Source organism: Plectropomus leopardus, chromosome 15, assembly GCF_008729295.1.
Source record: "Plectropomus leopardus isolate mb chromosome 15, YSFRI_Pleo_2.0, whole genome shotgun sequence".
In the NCBI taxonomy this organism is placed as follows: domain Eukaryota; kingdom Metazoa; phylum Chordata; class Actinopteri; order Perciformes; family Serranidae; genus Plectropomus; species Plectropomus leopardus.
Window position 1 is genome coordinate 29,883,085 of NC_056477.1, and position 20,042 is coordinate 29,903,126.

The 20,042-nt window shown below is 39.2% G+C and overlaps 1 pseudogene; it reads right to left on the minus strand.

The window, feature by feature from the left end:
* Window positions 1-1,750: 1,750 nt before the first annotated feature.
* Window positions 1,751-18,967, minus strand: LOC121954833 (annotated as a pseudogene).
* Window positions 18,968-20,042: the final 1,075 nt, after the last annotated feature.

A 20,042-nucleotide genomic window follows, 5' to 3' on the forward strand; every position in this document is an offset into this window, starting at 1 on the left:
GGGGTCCTATTCTTTGAATGCAGATAGTCAGACTTAATATCTGTTTTATTTCTAGCATTTAAAATATTTAATGGGAAAAATTACAATAAATATAATTTAAAAGTAGCCTCAAGCGGCAATGCCGGGTCAAAGCCCCTTTTCGGCTAACAGAAAGAAAAAGCTCAATTGCCAAGAGCAAAGCCACAGGCAGCAGCAAGGGGATCTACGGCTTCACAAAGCGGAGCAAAGTCACTTTAGCTGATATAATTTTGTCTAAAGAAGCAGTGATATGAAAACAATCAAATATTTGTTTCATGACAACAATGTATGCAAAGTTTTAATAACACAGCATTCAAAGACCCACAATTTCGCCTTTATTTAACAGGTGTGAATAAAGTTTGGTATGTATGTTCAGGACTTTGTGCAGGATGTTCCTACTGGGTTTTATCAGGACTCCACACACAACTTGAGTTATGGCATTTTCCCTTTACAAAGACTCATTGTTTTTTGACCTTGTTAATTTGAAATAAATTGTAAAGCTCCATCTCACAATGCTTGTATACCAAACTTGGTATCCATACTGTCAAAATGGAAAGGGGAGATGTCATATTACGCATCCCCAGAAAATAAAAACCTGAAGGACATGGATCACAATATGGGAAACTAAGAAAACAAAATTAGGCCCTCACAGCCACTGATTCTATCAAAATATAGACAAACAAAAGAATTGGTCCTAAATCCAAAGTAAAGTGGGAGTCACCGAATGAAGAAGAGAAAAAGAAGAATCACACTTCCAAAAACACACTCAACTCAAATTTCCGCTCAAAACAAAAAACACAGAAAGCCAGCTGAAGGTGTTGACTCTCTGGAGACATCAGCCAACTGAGCAGGAAACCAACCTCCCTATAAAACCTCCCAGCAGGCTGATAGCAGCAGCTGAGGAGAACATCACAGCTGCTCCCAATAGCTCCTGATTTGCAAGGAGACCTAGGAGCTGGATTTTGGATCACTGTGGATCTTACCATTTTTCACATTATGTAAATTAGCAAATATTCCATGGTGGTGGCATTTCTTGTCCAAGGGCGTTTTTTCAGCACAATGACATGTAGATGTCTTTCAAATCATGAGTCAATCATACATTTGGATTATTATTGATGCTGTCACCATCATGCTGACTGAGAGTAAATTTGATGTGAACATAACAGGACTCACACATAGAAGGAAAAAGGAATCACACTGAGTCTGTATTTCAGAAGTCTGTATTACACATTCAGGGCTACAGAAAGAAGACGGGTTTCCATTAACCCTCAAATTGAGCAATTTGAATACAAAAAATGCCAAAAAAAAAAACCCTTCCTGTTTATTTTTATGCTTGCATGAGGTGGTACTTGAAGCAATTTGAAAAACCATATTTCTCAGAACTGCAATCTTCTTTTGCCTTTATAGCTCATGTGATGTGCAACGGTGGCGGTAATGCGACTTTATGGATGCAAAACGCCACTAAACCCAAAGAAGAAGAAAAAGCACAACAAAGTCACATGACATTCTACAAAACATGGCTCGGTATGTGTGGATGACTGAGATCATCCTGACTGCTATACACTTTTGACCCCGCCTTGTTTGACTGTTATTTAAAGCATATTGTATAAATTGTCAATCAATTCTGTGTTACACCTTTAGTCTTACTTCAGTCCAACCCATTACCAGACATTTTTCCCTTCGTTTTGGAATTTAGGGCCAATAAACCTTGTTTACATAAATATAAAAAACTTATTTTGACGGCAAAAGATTTCATTTGGGGTCAGAATGACCCCAAGGACAACACGAGGGTTAAGTCTTCATACAAGACAGAAATTACAGTGATATCAGATTGGCTTTAATAAGTGGCTGCAATAGAGAACCTACAATTGTTTCGAACATCCTTCGCCATGGTTACTGAAATGTTATCGCAAGAGGAAAGTTGTGTAACATCGAGAGAGAAGGTGCATAAGTTTAAACTTTTGTCATCATGGGCATGCTACACACATTGTTAGGCTGGTAAGATTCTCTACAATTCAGTCATTCAGTTCATATTACTGAAACTGAGAATAAAAGAAGACAGAAATACACAAGAAAGACACAAAAAAGAGGTTTAAAAAAGCAATTTGATTGTATTTCCCATCTTTGCTGGGCTGCAGTTTTGTGAGAAAGGTAATAAAAGCCCATACCATATAGATGCCTGTCCCAAATATAAACCTGTTGAGTTCAGTAATTAAAGCAAACGATAGCCCAGGTTATTGATTAAGGTTTTACAGCATGAAGCTGATTCTTGGCCAGCAGCTGACGATGTCACCCTCTCATATTTAAATGGCCACGCTATTTTCCATCTCCTTTGGATCCAAGTATACATACGCCACTTCCAGATCCTTGTTTCTGGCTTTGATGAGTGCACTTAGATCTTTAAGCTCCGTCTGAAAAGCCTTTATGAGCAGGCAAGGTGTCTCCTCACAGAAATTGGCTTCTGGGTACTGTCCAAGAGCGACCTGATAAGATTAATGATAGGTTCACATAAAAAAAAGAATCTATTAACATTTAAAAGTGCTGTATGTAAGTCTAGAGAAGGATGGTTGATTGTTGGGTCTCATTCCCAAGTCCTCAAATACCAGTGCTTTGTTTATGGTTCAGTCCAACTACCAACCCAAAGCACTGGTATTTGAAGACCTGGGAATGAGACTTAATTTAATAAGACTTTAATTGAATGTACAGTTATAGGAAGTGAGCAGGATTTTCCCCCATGGTTAAAAGAGGGCACTGTGATGTGTTCTTGTGTTTTCATGAGGGTTTGGACACTTACAAAGTCAGAGGACGGTTTGCTGAGGAGCCACATGACAGCCATTCCATGAACTGTTGTGCTTTTGTTGGGCAATGTTTGCAGCAATGTGGCCTTGCTTGTTGTTCCCTTTGTGGTTGGTGGGGGATGTTGTAGGGTGGTGGGGGTGTTGGGCATCCAGCCACCGTAGTCAAACTGCAATGAATGTATGATTGGCAGATGACTGACTGATACTTTTTAAAGTCAAGCCACATCAGTCAGTCAGTCCACCACAACAACTAATGGATACATTGCCATGAAAACTGGATTGGAGCAAAATCTGTACAGATCAAATACCTGCCAAACCAACAACAGTCCCGTCATTAGCAAGCATTTGCATGCTAAGATGGCAAACTAGGACTGATATTAGTCAATGCAATTATTTATATGTATACTATTACCACAGCTAAAAGTCAAAGTGTTAGCATTGTCAGTGTGAGAATGTTAGCATGTCTTGCCTAAGTCATAGAAAAAATACCAAAATGCAGAATGCCGAGATGCTGCATATTCATTTCAATGGATCTGTTTTCCTTGCACATGTGCAACAAAAGTGTTTAGCTTCTGGGTTATCTTCAACAGCATGTGGTCCACTGAATGTGCACTGTTATTAATTCTGGTTTTGGAACGATACCTCGCCAGATACCGATTGGCTGCAGTCTCAACTGACACAGCCCAACATGTCCGGCTGCCACATCAGGTGCTGTCCTGTGCCATATAACTATACTGCAACTGGTCCTGTCTGGCTGTGATCTAAGCTGATGTCACCAAAGGGCGTATCATGTAGATGCTTAAGGTGGCTTTGGGTATGAGGATTGTATGCTGAAAGCACTGTCAAAGCAGCGATATTTGACAACTTCAAAATGAGAAAGAGTCATAATTGACTTGGTTTCAAGGTGTCCTGTGAGAAGTTTTACATTACATCTCTTTTATACTGGTGACCTACGGGGAAAATGCTTTGAGATTTTTTTGCTGCAATACCGTGAGGCCACCGGGAAAAATTAAGGGCAAGGCTGAGCTGCTTTCCTGGGGGTCTGGTAAAAGTGCAACGTCACAGACCCTAGCATGGGTTTACATTCTTGTTAACAATAAAGGCTTGCTAATAATCCTCAAAGTCAAATGCATTTTGTTGGCCAGAATTCACCCATCCTTCTCCACCTCAGAGAAAACTGAAAAAACTGATCAAACATTAGTAGCAACACTATAATCGATTATCCCGATAAATTAAAAGGCTTCACCTGTCCATGGTTCACAGCTGAGTGCTGTCCTGAGCATGTGAAAATCACCATGGTGACAAACTTGACCACCTCACCAACAGTCATGAACCTTTGTGGAATTCCTGTGAATTAGAGGAAAAAAACTACATTACTTAGGCATGGCAACTTTGATTTATGTTTTATATGATAATATAACTACAAAAATGTGCACATTTATCATCATAAATATACTTTGCTGGAAGTGTCTGTTACTGTTTGTAAACACAACATTCAAACTTGGCTGCTCGGATGTACTAAATGGCAATCTCTGGGGCTGGGAAGGAGCCAACGCGGAAGTGCCAAAAACTGCAGTTCTTTGAATGGCCACTTGAAGCTGGCTCCATTCAATCCCATAGACTGTATATAAGGATGGACAACATGACAGTTCCCCCAAAGTGTATCTTTTCAATCTTAATCGCCCCCTTGTTTCTGCAGTACACATCATAATGCATGCCATGTTAATGGATGGGACATTGGCCAAACTAAAAACTCAAAGTACACGCCAAATACATTTTTCCCAAAGATGCTTTCTGTCACTTAAGGTAATTTTGAACCCTGATGTTTGTGTAAGTGATCAGTTTTAGGTTAAGTTCGATTTTAATGAGTTTGACAAAAAGGTTTTTTTTCGCCATGACTGACAGCCAATCCATGCGTTCGCATTCAATGGGGCTGCTTGCAAATGGTCGGACCGGTTAGTTTTTGCGGGAACCCCCCCCTACTGTGCAGACTCCGGATCTCAATGACATCGCCACGGCAAAATGACAGCAACCATATCCAGGATATTTTAGCTGGACATGGACTGGGGGGGCACAACATGTTTACAGCCAGAACAGTTTTGGTCTGTATAGCTTATTTAGATGACAGCTGTACAGGGGTCAAGTTACACTTTTAACTATTAAGGCCTGCTGATGGTATCCTCACTCCTCCACAGTGCCAGCCTCTCGCCCAACTATGGTCACTTCTGGTTCCAAAAATTCAAGATAGTGACAGCCAAAATCTAAGCTTCTAAACTGAAGCCCACAAACTAACAGGTGATAACACAATAGTTACTTGAATCCATTACTTTCACACTCTGTGGTATGTACACTGCAAGCTACTATTCAAGAAACATTATGTTTTTTGTAATGGGAGTGCCCATACTTCAGCAAGCTAAGCTAACCACCAGCACCTACCTGTCCAACAGAAAGCAGGCCAACTCTGCATCGCCCTTCCTTCCCATCCTCTCCCTCAGTGCTCACCAGTGAAAGTAAAAGCAAACCCTGTATTTACTCTTGTGAGTGAGCTTTGTCTTCTTGGCATTTCGCCTTGTTGTATTCGTGTTTTCCTGGCACTGCGTCCATAATTTTTGTATCTTCCTGCTGAATGTGTACTGCTTACAGTCTGGCAGCTTGTCTCCACCTTTTTACAAAGCCCCATTCTGGACATTATTATGGAGAACCCCAGCATCGAGTCCTAAAACCCAGAAATCCATTGGCATTTCAGCACTTCTGGTTCCCTCATCTCAAAGTCAGTTTTTTTTTTTAAAATATATATATATTTGATTAGAAGCCTGAAATAAGGTCTGTGGTTAACACAAACTAAAGAGACTTTCAGGCTCTGTTCTCTAACATAAAATTTGTCAGAAAATACCCCGCCTGCAAACTTTGAAGCATTAAATGCGTCTTTTAAAAAAGGCGATTGCTAAAAAGTAGCTAAATGGCTAAAAGCCGAACCAGCAACTGCACTAAGATCTCAAAAACTGTAAAAGAGGTGTTCATTTGTGAAGATTATCTTGCTGGCCAAAATGTGTAAGTATAATTAACATTTGTTTTTATTATTGTTGTTGCTTATTTTCTGCAATAATCCAAAATCTAATGGAAAATCCCAGAGACTTTTTGACAAGGGAACCAGGGCAACCTTGGCTTCTGGGTTTGCCTACAGAAAAACATCATCCCTGAGGCACTCTCTTAGCTGTGGGCTACACACCCATAAACGTCCTGACCACAGGATTTTTTTTTTTTTCTGAATTTTTCAAAATTTCAGTTTACAGGTGGAGGGCAGTGTCTCTGCAGATACGTAGTAAATAAGACAGTGATTACTTTTCTATAAGTCATACATTAGGTTTTTGTTTTGTTTTATCCTGCATAGTACGCCTTTAATAATGAGCTTTTCTTTAAAGCCCACCTGTGTTTGCTTTGCGAAGGAATCCATGTTTGAAAATGTCCTGAATCCACTTCTGCAGTTCAGAGTCCTTCTGGACATCAGCATCTTTCTTGTAGTAGAAGCAAAGCACTCCTGACACAAACCTGTAAGAAATGTTAACAAGTTCTTTAAAACCAACATGTTCTCATCTCAACTCGTCACATGGTGCCGCTCTGTCAGACACTTTTGTTTAGATACTTAATTGGTTAAACTAATGACCTGTAGATGATATTCCAGAGCTGGAGTCCATCATCTCTGTAGTAGAAGTTTGGCACAGCCCCCAGCCCACGGTCAATAATGTCCTCAGGTATGCAGAGGGAGCTGTAGGTCAATGAGGACATTGATCTCCTAAGGAATGTGCTCAGATCATCTCCACCAGAGGCTGCAAACTAAAGAATAATCAAATTTGTATAAATGAAATATTGTTAGAGACAAATCCTGTATGTTGTATTGGAAAAGTAGAGTTATTGCTGTGTGGTTATGCCTCTGTACACCAGACAAGTTGCATTTACAGTTTACATGCATGTGTGTGAAAATGTGGATGCTTCGCACATGTTCTTGAGATATCACATTCAAAAGAATGACACAGATGGGGTCACAGTGACCTCTTACAACCAAATGCTAATCATTTCATTCTTAAGTCCGATTTAAGCAAACTTCCTAAGGGTGTTTATGAGATACACTATATGGAAAAAAGTGGGCCACACCCCTTGATCATTGATTTCAGGTGATTGCGAGCCACGCCCTCTCGTCCAACATCAGTGTCTGACTTCACAAATGCTCTTCTGGATGAATGAGTGAAAATTCCCACAGACACACTCCGAAATCTGGTAGAAAGCCTCAACTAGAAGAGTGAAGCTGTTAAAGCTGCGAAGGGGGACCAATTCCTGAACACTAAAATCAGTCAGATCATCACTGAGTCCAAGTGGACGTTTGTGCCAAATTTGAAGAATTTCCTTAGGGCGCTCTTGAGAAATTGCTTTTACAAGACTAAGATGAATGCAAGGTCATTATGACCTTGACCTTTGACCACCAAAATCTTATCAGTTTATCTCCACTCAAACGTTTGTGCCAAATTTTGAGTAAATCTGTCTAGGTGTTCTTGACATATCGCTAAAAAAGAATGACATGCATGAGGTCACATGGACCTTGACCTTTGACCACCAATTCCAATCAGTCCATTCTTTAGTCCAAGTGAACAATTTTGCCAAATTTTAAGAAATTTCCTCAAGGTGTTTGAGAGATATCACGTTCAAGAAAATGACCTTTACCTTTGACCTATGAGCATTAAAATCTAATCAGATCATTGTGAGTCCAAGTAGACATTTGTGCCAATTTTGAAGAATTTCCTTCAAGGCGTTCTTGAGATATTGTGGTCACAAGAATGGAACGGAAAGATGGACACCCTGAAAACATATTGCCTCCTGCCACAGCTATTGCCGGTACAGAGGCTTAAAAAACACTGTTTAAACACTGAGGGTGTTGGTCTTTTCGTACCTTTGCAAAAAATCCATCCTCAGATATGAGACTTTGTCGGGCTAAGTAGTTGATTTGCAGAGTGTAGCGAGTGTGAGGTACAAGAAGCTGAGGAAAAAAAGGGAATTCTGTTAGTAATACTATTACATGTTAACAAAGTCAGAAATCCTGATGCTTTTAAACCATTTAGCTACATTAAATACAAATATATAAAGATCAGAACATCAACATCATTCATAAACATCTATAAAAATCAACAAATTAACCCATTAATGTCCTTAGTGGAAGTTCAAAATTTCATTCACAGCATTTAAAGTACTAGCTGACCTAAGAACCTATCAGTTGGAATTTTTCAAATCAGTCAAAGTATGAGGCTACAGCGCCCATTTTTTGTAACATACAAGGGGTTTGTCATTTTTTGATTTTCCATTAAACCCCTCACCACACTCTAATAATACAGATTTATACAGAAAGGTGCTGTAAGTGTAGTGATGAAAAAATGAAACCATTGGGTGAAAAGTTCAGCAGCCTACAGAGGAACGAAAGGAGTAGTTGCTAAGATAAGAACTGGGCATAATGAGGACATTCAAGGCCAGAGCAACTTTAGGCATTAGGCTCCGAAAAGCTACATCTTGCTGTATGAGGCTAATGAGGAGATTCAAGGCCAGAAGTATCTGTTTGGTATGAGGCCTTATGTAGCTTCATCACACTGTATGTGAGCAACAGGAGAGGTGAAAAGTTTAACAGCACACACACAGCAGAGGTGAAAAGTTTAACGACACACACACCCTTTTAAAGTGGCTGAATATGATTTTTACATAAGTAAATTGAATCTTAATTTTGTGTTTATCTACTGAGTGGTCTCTTAAGCTGTAGTTTCTAATCTACATGTGAAACAAAGTAAACATTTAACCAGTTTGTAACCTGTGTATGGTAAATAAACCAAGATATATTGATTTTTTAAAAATATAGTGCTGATGGTCTCGAAAATAACGGTGGCACGTGAAAGGTGGGGTTGAGGTGTGGAAAAGTACAGAGAGCCCTGCTGGCGGCCAGACACCATTACAGTCGAAGCCAAAACATGAGAGCATAAGAAAGGTGGGGACTCTTGGGAAGGAGGAGAGACCCCAGCAGTCCCCAAAAAAAAGAGTATAAACGTGGCTGTATCAAAAGTATTATTTAGTCTAATCCCGGGATTGACTCAAGTTTGTTGTTGTTCTGTCAAAGACTGCAATAAACTCTTTTTGCATCTGGTTTTGCTCCTCTCCAGCGTTCATTGACTGAGACATCTGCACCAACCTGAAGAAAGCTTGCAAGAACTAGATAAATTAGTTTCAAGTTAAAGTTAATTATAGAGAGATCATCAGAGGTGTCAACTTTTTACCACGACATAAGATACTGTAGATAGGACAAATTTTCAATAAAAGATTCAGTTTTTGGTCAGATTCAAGAGTTGATGCCGCACCTGCAGCTGCATTTCAAAGACCAAAGATGTTTGTCAACAAGCGTCTGACTTTGGGTTTCATTTTTTTGTGTGTGTGTGTGTGTGTGTGTGTTTGTATATGTGTGAGAGTAAGTGAGTTTTATTAAGTAAGGGTGGAAAATTGAGAGTCTAAACAGATATTTTATTCCCATTTAAAACCCCACAGAAATACAATATAAAATGCCTCCATACCGTGCACAATGTCACACTGAATTATCATTCATGAATTATCATTTTTCTTTTTAAATCTGTATAATAAGAGTCTGGACAATGTGTGTATGAAAAATTATTAAGATCTGATACTCCTAACCTATTGTTTTGGATGTGTTTTCAAACAAAGGTCAATAGTTCCCATGTATTTTTATGGGGTAGTAAACCCCATTAGAGTACATGGAAATCCATGGTCATAGAACCATAATTCTCATAATTTCTCCCTAAAAACACAATGGAAAATCTATTTTATAATTTATTCTTGCTTCAGCCTATTTGGTTATTAAGTGCATGCATTTTTGTGAACATGCCATCATGTGAACCTTTATTTCCACCAGGGTTTGTGGGAAAAGATAAAACGACTTACCCTATGTGACAAACTACTAAAATAGAATGTTACAGAAATGGCTATATCTCAAAAAAGGACCTATATCACATTTTTAGTACCACTGGATTCAGAACAAGTTGAATTTCAATAATTTGTTATTTGTTCCAGTGTTTATATAAATTTATTGTTTAAAAATTTGTGCTAAAGTTTTTTTTTGGATTTTTTTTTTGTCTTTCAAACTTTGTCTGTCAATTAAGGCATGATACATTTCAGATATTGAAAATTTTGATTTTGACATTTGTAGCCACATGTCTTGACACTTAACACAGAAAATTTAATGTTTCTATCTCTAACAGAAAAATATCTATAGAACTTTTACTTAACATACTTAATATAGTATAAGGATGCTATGGGTTAAAAAACTATAACTACAGTAAGTCAACTATTTTCCCTTGCAATTACCTTGTAGAGTGGATGCACCATGGGAATGTTGCGCAGCAATGACACTGCAAACACTTCAGCCAGCAGATGAGTGCGCAGCAGGTGAACATTGAGTTGATGCTCAGTGAAATCAGCACTTCTCACAAAAGTCTTGGCTATCAGCCAGTCATACTCCGAATCAGTAGGAAGGAAGATGGGATTGTCCTCTGCTGGATTCTGCTTCAGCTGCAGGAGAAGGATGGGTGATGTAGTTCAATTAATGCATGCGATTCATTACCAGTATATGTCAGTAATATTTAATAAGGTCTGCTTGAGAACAAAATTGGCCCTGGCTGTTTTCCTTTGGACTGGCCCTATAGCCTCCCCTGTGTCCATAGCAATGGTCTGTTATTCATAGCAGTGGTTTGTTATTCAGAAATAACTGACTGTTGAATGGATTTCAAACTGGATTAACAGTGCAGATGCACTCAATGAAAGCCTAACAAGACATAAGTTGAAGCCACCTGAGTAGTAAGCTACAGCATTAGCACTTGCTGTGCTGCGGCTAGCTCCATTGTCACTACATGAGCTAGCCTAGCACTAGCGGTATGACGTTCTTATCCTAGGCTGTCACATATTACCGCTTTAAAGTGGACTTCTGCATTCACATAATACTCTCCGGGTATCCTTCTGTGTCTGTTATTTATGCTCCGGGATGCCACTACCGTGATGTCAGCACAAGCACATGGTGGAATTACACTGCACAAGGTTATGTTTAGGGAACAACAGTGCATGGCAACCAACGCCAGGATGTCAACAAACACACATAATGGCACAGATGGTTAAGATTAGAGGAAGAAGGCACATGGTAAGGTGAAGAAATAAACATTACATTGAGATGGGTAGAGAACGCCAGACTCCTACATGAAAGTTCGGGGTTTGCTGGACCCATCCACTGCCCCTCCTGCCTGGCCTATAGGCGGCCTTGCACTCCTTACATTACATAGGTACTGGCAGCGTTTTAACCTGGCGCAATCCTGCAGTGTGTCATGTAGACGCAACTGGTTCCATCCAGCCGCGTTGTGTTAAGTGACACAGCCCGTCCACATATCATGCTGCTGCGGCTGACTAGTTCTGTCTGACACAAAAGGTGGATTTTGGCTCCCTAACAACCAACACTGCATAAGCAACGCTATTTGAATACTTCACAATGACAATGGGCTCCACGATATCACCTGCTGAAAAGTTGTCATGTTGCTCCTCTTCAGGAGCCGGTAGAAACCTCCTCGTCTGGCCCCCCAAAACACACAATGGCAATGGCATTCATACAGTTTTTAGAATTGCCTGATGGCCAGTGAGTGAGGTGTTTAAGAATGTTTTCGTATTATCTTATGTTTTCCTATTTACTACACTTACTATGTCATCTGCTTTTTAGTTAGATATTCTATTGCGACCTTATAGGGAAATTCATATTTTCAATGAAGCGTAGGCCAGAGCACAGGGTCAACTTGACAACGACAGCTGCACTCACTCCTCCGTCCACATACATCAATGTTTGTGTGTCATGTAAATAAAATTGACTTGTTTGTGACAGACTTGACTATCAGCCTGCTTCTCCTATCAGACACAATTCATAGCTGCCATCTACATACTTGTAACAACAAGGCAGGTTCTAGGCATGGGCATGGGGGAAGGGGGCAGCTTTTCTATGTGCTTTTTTTGGGTGCTAATGTCACCTGAATAGCGATTGGCTTCATGGATTTCAGCCAGTCCCTTAAGTTGCAGCTCAGCCATCCTAAACACAAGCAAAGTAACTTTATTTGTGCCTTAAATTGTTTACACACACACACACACACACACACACACACACACACACACACACACACACACACACACACACACAGACAGACAGACAGACAGACAGATAGATTCCATGGATATTCCATTCCACTGATATACAGTAGATATATACTGTAGATCTAGATATGTAAAGATACAGGTATATGAAAATAGGTAAAGATATCAATGTAGATATATACAACTTAACAACATAGATGTACATATCAAAGTGACTTTGAGGATCTTACCCTGTGTTTAGAGTGTAGAGAAGCTCCATAGACTTGGTGAAGGAGAAGTGGACCTCACAGGGCAGCGAAAAAAGGCCTTCTGTCTTCATGATGTGGGGAAATCCCTCTGCATACTCATGCCAGCTGGGAAGCATAGAGAAGAGCAGGGTGGTGAGCATCTTTGGACAGTCTAGATACAAGCATATCTGCTTGTATCTAGACTGTCGATTATATATATATGTATGTGTGTGTGTGTGTGTGTGTGTGTGTGTGTGTGTGTGTGTATACATATATATAAGTTGCCCTTTGATTATTTGCCAAAAACAAAAAGAGAACCCCTTACTATTAGTTTGTTGTAAATAAAATATTCTATTAATAATGATAGGTAAATAATTTTCTACTGAAAAAAAAAAATATATATATATATATATATATATATATATATATATATACATAGAAATGTATATGTCAGTTGGCTAGCTTGCCAAAATACTTCACCAGCTAACGTGATTCATGATACTAACTACTAACAAAGCACTTGCTATTCATCAAGAGCAATGTATTGGTGACCAACAAGCTAGCCATAACCTAAGCTAAGGTTATCCAGCTAGCTGTATACTTGTCAGTTACTCAACATAAATCTACTGTTGGTTACTTCATAACTTTAGTGGATAAAGTAATTTTGCAAATGTCAAGCTAGCTAGAAATTAATTCCAAGAAGCATGGCGATGGATGTTCAAAACATTAGCAGATTTATTTCTGTTGCAGCCACCACACTAGCCTTCTTTTCTTTCTTTTTTTTCAACTGAAGGCGTCATAGACCTGTTATGTGAGCGATAATGGAAAGGTAAGCCCCTTATACTTGGGAGTGGCCACGTATGAGGGATTTCTGGGAGGTGATAGTCCAGGATTTCACGGAGGAATTGTGGATTAAAATTTTTGGATGATCCGCTCAACTTTTGAAGAGTTATGTGATGCAATAACAGCTCTTGTAGCTCCTGCTGCATCATGAGGGAGCCAGTTCCTACTGACAAGCACATAGCCATAGCATCATGTGACCTAGAAAAGACAAAAAAGTGCTTCCATTGCAGTTTTGTGAAATATGGCTTTTTCGAATCGCCTGAAATACCACCTCAAGTGAGTTGTAAAACCTTTTTGCAATAAATGTGATTTTTTTTTTTAATTGACGTGTTTTCATTGGGTGTATTTTATATTCACAATTTCAATTTGCGCAAATTTTAGGGTTAATGGAAACCTGCCTATTGTGGAGTTCTGTGTTCTCACCAATAGTCTCTGTCGTTGCTTCAGCTCCTGCTTTCGACTGTACTTGCCAAGCAGATGCTCATCATGAAAGGCTTTCAGAGCTTAAGGAAAAAAGCACAATATCAAATATCAGGTAAATGAACGCTGGGCCAAGATCATTATAGCAGGATTATGAGACTAAATTAATTGTTTAGCTATCAATTTTCCTTTTTAGAAACAGTGGCAAGATTAATCACATTTTTAATTGCATGTTTTTAATTACATTATTTTGCATTACAAAACAGTTATGAGGTCCATATTGACAAGGTAAAACAATTCTGACAAGATTGTCTTGATTAGGAATCAAATGACATTAAAAAACTGCATGAGACTATCATAAAGTGGGCATGTCTGTAAAGGGGAGACTCATGGGTACCCACTATGGCTGGGCAATTTGACCTCAAATCAGTATCACGATTGAGTCAGAGAAAGGTTGAAAATAAGGCAATGTATGTACCTGTGGCTCCAGGCCCCCCAAATCATTGCATCTGCCCCTGGAAATAACGAGAGCTCAGCGCGAGCGGCTGGATGAGACACGGAGTGATACGCTCTAGTGTTTCTAAATAATTCAATCCATAGATTGAGTAAACCTGAAACTAACACAAAGTAGTCTGTAGAAGTCTAAAGAAGTCACTTAATACCACTGGCTGTTTGTTCATTAAGACACTTTGGTGCAGGAGAAGCTCCGCTCTATTTGTCGGTCTCACTGCGCTGCTGTCAGACCATCAGCTGTTTGATCCACTTCATGAAACGCCATGAAAGCACAAACGATTCAGTTGTCAAATAATCAGCTGTATACTAGAGTCAAAGCCGTTCACTGCATTACATGATTGTTCAACACTTCTGCTATCACAGTGTTTCGGCGTAAGATTTCCCTTGGTGTCGTGAGAGTGCCAGACAGAGCCCAAAAGCGTGAGACTCACGGCAGAAACTTGACATTGGACAATCCCAGTGGGAGAAGGATTAACAGAATTAAAATTCTTAATTCTCAATTAATTGCCCTGCCCTATTGCCCAAAGAACACATTTTCATTCAGATATCTTGAGGTCAGAGGTCCAGGGGCCCCTGTGAAATGACCATGGTGTTCATCTATCACCAAAATTTAGCCTAAATTTGGAGCGTTATACCACAACCTTACTGGGATGCTAGCATGACATTGTTGATGCGCCTGGATTCCTCAGGTCTTTTAGTTTCAGATACAGTATTATCACTCTAGCTTAACTCAATGCAGTACCGGCTATTAACTCGATTTAAAACAATTAACGTGCTAATTACCAACCCTCAAGATCACTGCGCTCTGAAAATGCAGGGTTACTTGTGGTTCCCAAAATTTCCAAAAGTAGGTTAGGAACCAGAGCCTTCAGCTACCACGCTCCTCTCCTGTGGAACCATCTTCCATTTTCGGTCAGGGAGGCAGACACCGTTTCAACTTTTAAGGGTAGACTTAAGACTTTCCTCTTTGATAAAGCTTATAATTAGGGCTGGCTCAGGTTGCCTGGACCAGCCCATAGTTAGGCTGACATAGGTTTAACCTGCCGGGGGACTTCCTCTGATACGCTGAGCTCCTTTCCTTCTCTCAATGCCGCCATCAGAAATCATGCATGTCTGTTAACTGCATTGCCATTTGCAAGCTTAGCTTAGCTCTGTGATAGCCATGTGGTACTCTCACTACCTGGGGCTCGCGATTACGGAGCCTGGGTCTGTTGAACTGCACTACGCTAGCTGTGCTGGTGCTGCGACCCTGCCTTTGTTTGTGCTCGTGCTGTGGCTGTACTGATACTGTGCCCCTCGCTCGCCCTGATTGTGGTCTGGTCCTGGTTGAGCCGATGCTGTGATCTTGCCTTTGGACAACTCCCTTTCAACATATGCATGAGACTGTTATCATCTCCCTCAACATCATCATAGAGTGCAATTACTAATTTCACACCTACCATTATTGTAATATGACATGCATCTGTTTCTTTTATTGCTGTGCCTCTCTCCCCCTCTCTCCCCCCTCTCTCTTTCTCTTTCCTTTTTTGCCATGATTGTATTTCATTTGCTATTACGACATCTATTGCTCGTCTGTCCGTCCTGGAAGAGGGATCCCTCATCATCCTCTACCGCTCTTCCTGAGGTTTCTTCCTTTTTTTTTTTTTTTTTTCCCTGTTCAGGGGTTCTTTTTGGGGAGTTTTTCCTTGGGTGATGTGAGGGTCTAAGGGCAGAGGGATGTCGTACACTGTAAAGCCCTCTGAGGCAAACCATGTTTTGTGATAATGGGCTCTATAAATAAAACTGACTTAATCATGGACGGATTAACACATTAATGCTGATAGCTATAGTTAAATTCTGCTATCTAATCTAAAACTAAAAAATTGTTTCTGATAGATGACGTTGAGTGTAAGCCAATTCATGTGTTTACAGCATAATCTGGGGTTATCAGTTATTGTTACATGTTTTGGTAGCCTATCAATTAATTAATTCATGCTAACAGCTTTGTGGCACAATGTTAAGCTGTTTTTGTTTGAATGTTAAAAGCATATAATACCCCCTTTTCACCAAAATTTTGAGCACATGCGTTGACTTCTAAAACCCAGGTATACCCACTAAAGAAAAAAAAAAAAAAAAAATAGGCTACAGATTCCTTTCCCATTGCCTGTAGACCAGGGCTGTGTACACAGCTCTACAAGCAGACAAGTTTGCCTTTCTGTGTGTGTGGATTTTTTTGGTGTGTCACGTTTGACACCATTAACAGGCTGGAAAACATGTTAGGAAATCGTAGATAGCAGCATGAATAGAGGTCTGTAAAAAAATTACACTGATTACTTCTCTTTATGTATCTCTTACTTCAGCCTCTCTTTCAGTCTCTTTGCAGACCAATTTGGATCGATGTTTGAGTGCCGCTTGAACGGGTGTTGTGATTTCATCAATGCCGATCTGAGCTGATAACTACCCATGTCAACTGCAGTTTATTGACCAGAGTGTGAATACTGATTGTTCACTTTCCCATGGCTTTAGAAAGCTAGATGTTAGCAGGTGTTAGGGGGATTTTTTTGTGCAGTGGAAAAAGAGGCTCAACACAGGCTTTTGCATTGGCAAATTGTGATTTAGTGTGGTTTATGCTATGATGTTACACTATCACTTGGTGTGACATATAAAACTGTGACAATAAAAGTTTTGTTCCTGATAAAAAAAAAAAAAAATTATGCAACAGTTAGTTCCGACCAAGCAATTTGAGAGGCATTCCATGAGTGCTGATACAGGAGTACAACATCACTGGGACTGTTAACTTTTAACTCTGTATCACTCCGCTTCACGGATGTTCACCAGAGTGAAAGTGAGATATGTTTATAGTATGGTGTAGGTTGGATCAAACGGCTAGTTGGCGCTGTTCACGTAGCTGTCAGTTGGTCAGATTTTGTGTGGAGTTACTAAAAGTTATGAGGAAGCCCAGGAGGGGGCAGCTGTGACGGATGGGTTTTACTAAACTGCCGTTCACTGGGAGTAAACCAGATGTTACAGATGTTACAAGGATCTGCTGTGAGACAGATCAATCGAGTGCCGAAGATAATCATTCTGCCTGCAGCCTCGTCCCTACGACCAAATCACAGCCGTGATCATATACATCACTCCCTCTCGTTTGATATTGCTTAATTATCCCGAAGACTCTCAAGCATTTTGTAAATCTACCACAGGTCTAGAACAGGTTGGATCTCAGGATAGTAATGTTTATGAATCATGACAAAGTGCCTTATTTAAGAGAGGAAGAGATGAAGTATATTCCATTTTTATGTCACACCATATGGTAATTACGCACTAATACAACAAATTGGTTGAATTAAGAATCCAAGACAGAATCTAAAAGATCACATATATTTTTTTGGAAATCTAAGAGTCAGTGCAACACAATTCAATCATTTTCATGCCTAATATTTGACATTTTTATAAATAAAAACAACTTTCGGGTTTATGTCAACCACCCATATACAGAATGCTGGAATGAATTTACAGCTTGCAGAGATATAGTCTACAGGATGTCAGACAAGCAACTTTCCACAAACCTGTTCCCTCTCTGAAGCGGTGGACCCTGCTGTTAGTGATCCAGTGGTGGATGGGAAAGGTGTAGGTGTCACCCTCGGGGAAGTGACTTCCACCTTGGCGGGGAACCAAGACTTCTCCAGGAAGAGCAGGAACGGTGGTTTGTCTAGCTCTATGAGAACCAGCTTTCCGATGGAGTGAGGGCAGGACAAGGTAAAACTAGACACCCGGAGTGATGACAGAAATGGTTTGAAAAAGTTTTTAACAAGAGATGAAGATCACAGTAATAAGCATACCATTACTGAATGTAGAATAAGGTTAGAATCACGGTCACTTGAATTCATCAACAGGGATTAATTGGGATTCATTTCAGTTGCTCTGATGTCAAGTATAGAGAAATTATAGAAGTAGAAATAAAAAAATAAAATATAAAAATATAATATAAAAATAAAAATAAGTTGAAAATATAAAATAAAATGAAGTAAAGAAAAAATATCTAAAATAAAATAAAATATGTGCATTCAAATAAAATATAAAATTTGAAATATGTGCAATATAATAATAATAATAATAATTTATATAGCACTTTTCAAGCTTAAGCACAAAGCGCCTCCCAATTAAAATGTTTACAGAATAAAATTAATGTCAGACACCTATGCAGCCCCTCCCCTGCCCCCTAGTGACATAACCAAAATTTAGAACATTATGAAAATTAAAACAAAAAATGATAAAATTGCCATATGTACAAATATTTCCTAATAAATAAATGAAATGTGGAGAAGAATTAACCTAATTTAAGAGATCTACGTTTGCAAATGTAAACACGTGTTTTAATTTCAAGTCACCAACAGTAGATCGCATAAAATATCATTGACTCAACTTGTGAGTTTGTGTGTGTATATATATATATATATATATATATAGTAGAAATAAGAACAGGTTATATATACAATATATGCATCATATGTTCGATACATGCTAGATTGGTGTTGGTAAGAATACACTGGGATACTGAAGAATATTGCTCATTTGAATAATTGATGAGCATTGCTGTCATTATCGCACCAGTTATTGCACAGGGCTACATTTTTTTGTTGCTTTAGATACCTCTGTGGCCCTAGGTTGAAGATTTGCAGGGCGGCACATAATTTTCTCTAAATCAATATTTAACACCCCTATAATAATGTATAGGTAAAACTGAAGTTAAATGTTACATACATTTAAATACAGAGAGCAAAATTTCAGACTTACTGCTCCTCTCAAGAAGGCGAAAGGCCCTTTGAAACCAAAGAGCCATGTGCGGTCACTTTCCCCATCCGTGCCCACCAGCTTTATGCAGACGCTGTTAAAAGTTGTGGCACCGGCGAGATTGCCAGTGTACATGGTCACTTTATAATTCACCATTTTCACACTGGAAAGCAAAGGAACTCTGGTGGGAGAGAATAATAATAATTCTCAGCATTTATTAGGTTAACAATCACCAGATGAACCTAAATGTAAAAAACTTTAAAATACTGGCATCATAATGAAAAATGAAATTTGCAAAAGGCATCAGAACAACAGGTATTGAAATAGTCTTTTCTCATTTACTTTTTCTAGTCCAGTCTTCGCTAACTGAAATAACTTAATAAAGCATCTCTCTCACCTGTTTATGAGACCAAGAAGTTGATAAACTGCTGTTCAAACAACATCACCACTGACTGTTCTTTTAATACACATCGTTTTGTGGGAGTGTCCAGTCACTCGTAATATCCATCCAATGATGGCATGTTGCACATGTACACAGTTACACCTGCAAAACCAGAAGAAGAGGATGCAGATAAATACAACTTAGCGTTATCTCATCATTCGGGATAAACCTCATTTGGGGGAAATACATGCTGCATTTATGTTTAGTCAATGTGATCTGGATTTTATAATAATGACTTTATTTATCTTATGTATTCACAAGATGTTTACTGATTATTATTGATATTATTATTGAAAATGATTGACGTTCTAGGAAGTCAGTCAAGAGCAGGACAACAAAAGGCACTTTTGGCATGCGCATGTAACGCCTTAAGTATTACAGACAGCTTATCGTCAGCAGTCTAAAAAGGGATACTGTGGTCCAATGTGGATCTGTTCTTGGGTCCTTGATGAGGAAGCGTTTGCTCTACATGTTCTCATTCCCATCCACAAGGTACCGTAGCCAGTGTGTTTTCCATCTGGTATGCATAAGAAATAATCCTTAAACACAAATGTTTTGTTTTACACAGGAAAATCAAGCATTGCACAAAGGACAATGGAACAAGGTTTACAACCAGCTTGCGCATCACTGTATTCTATGCCCAGTGCAATCAAATCTAGTTTAATTCTACCATCTAAAGGATACTTACACATATACAGTACAATGTACACAAAATACTATTTCATCCCCTATGAAACTATGAAATGGTTGCAGCCAACATTAAGTGTCTTAATATGTTGGAAAAGTACT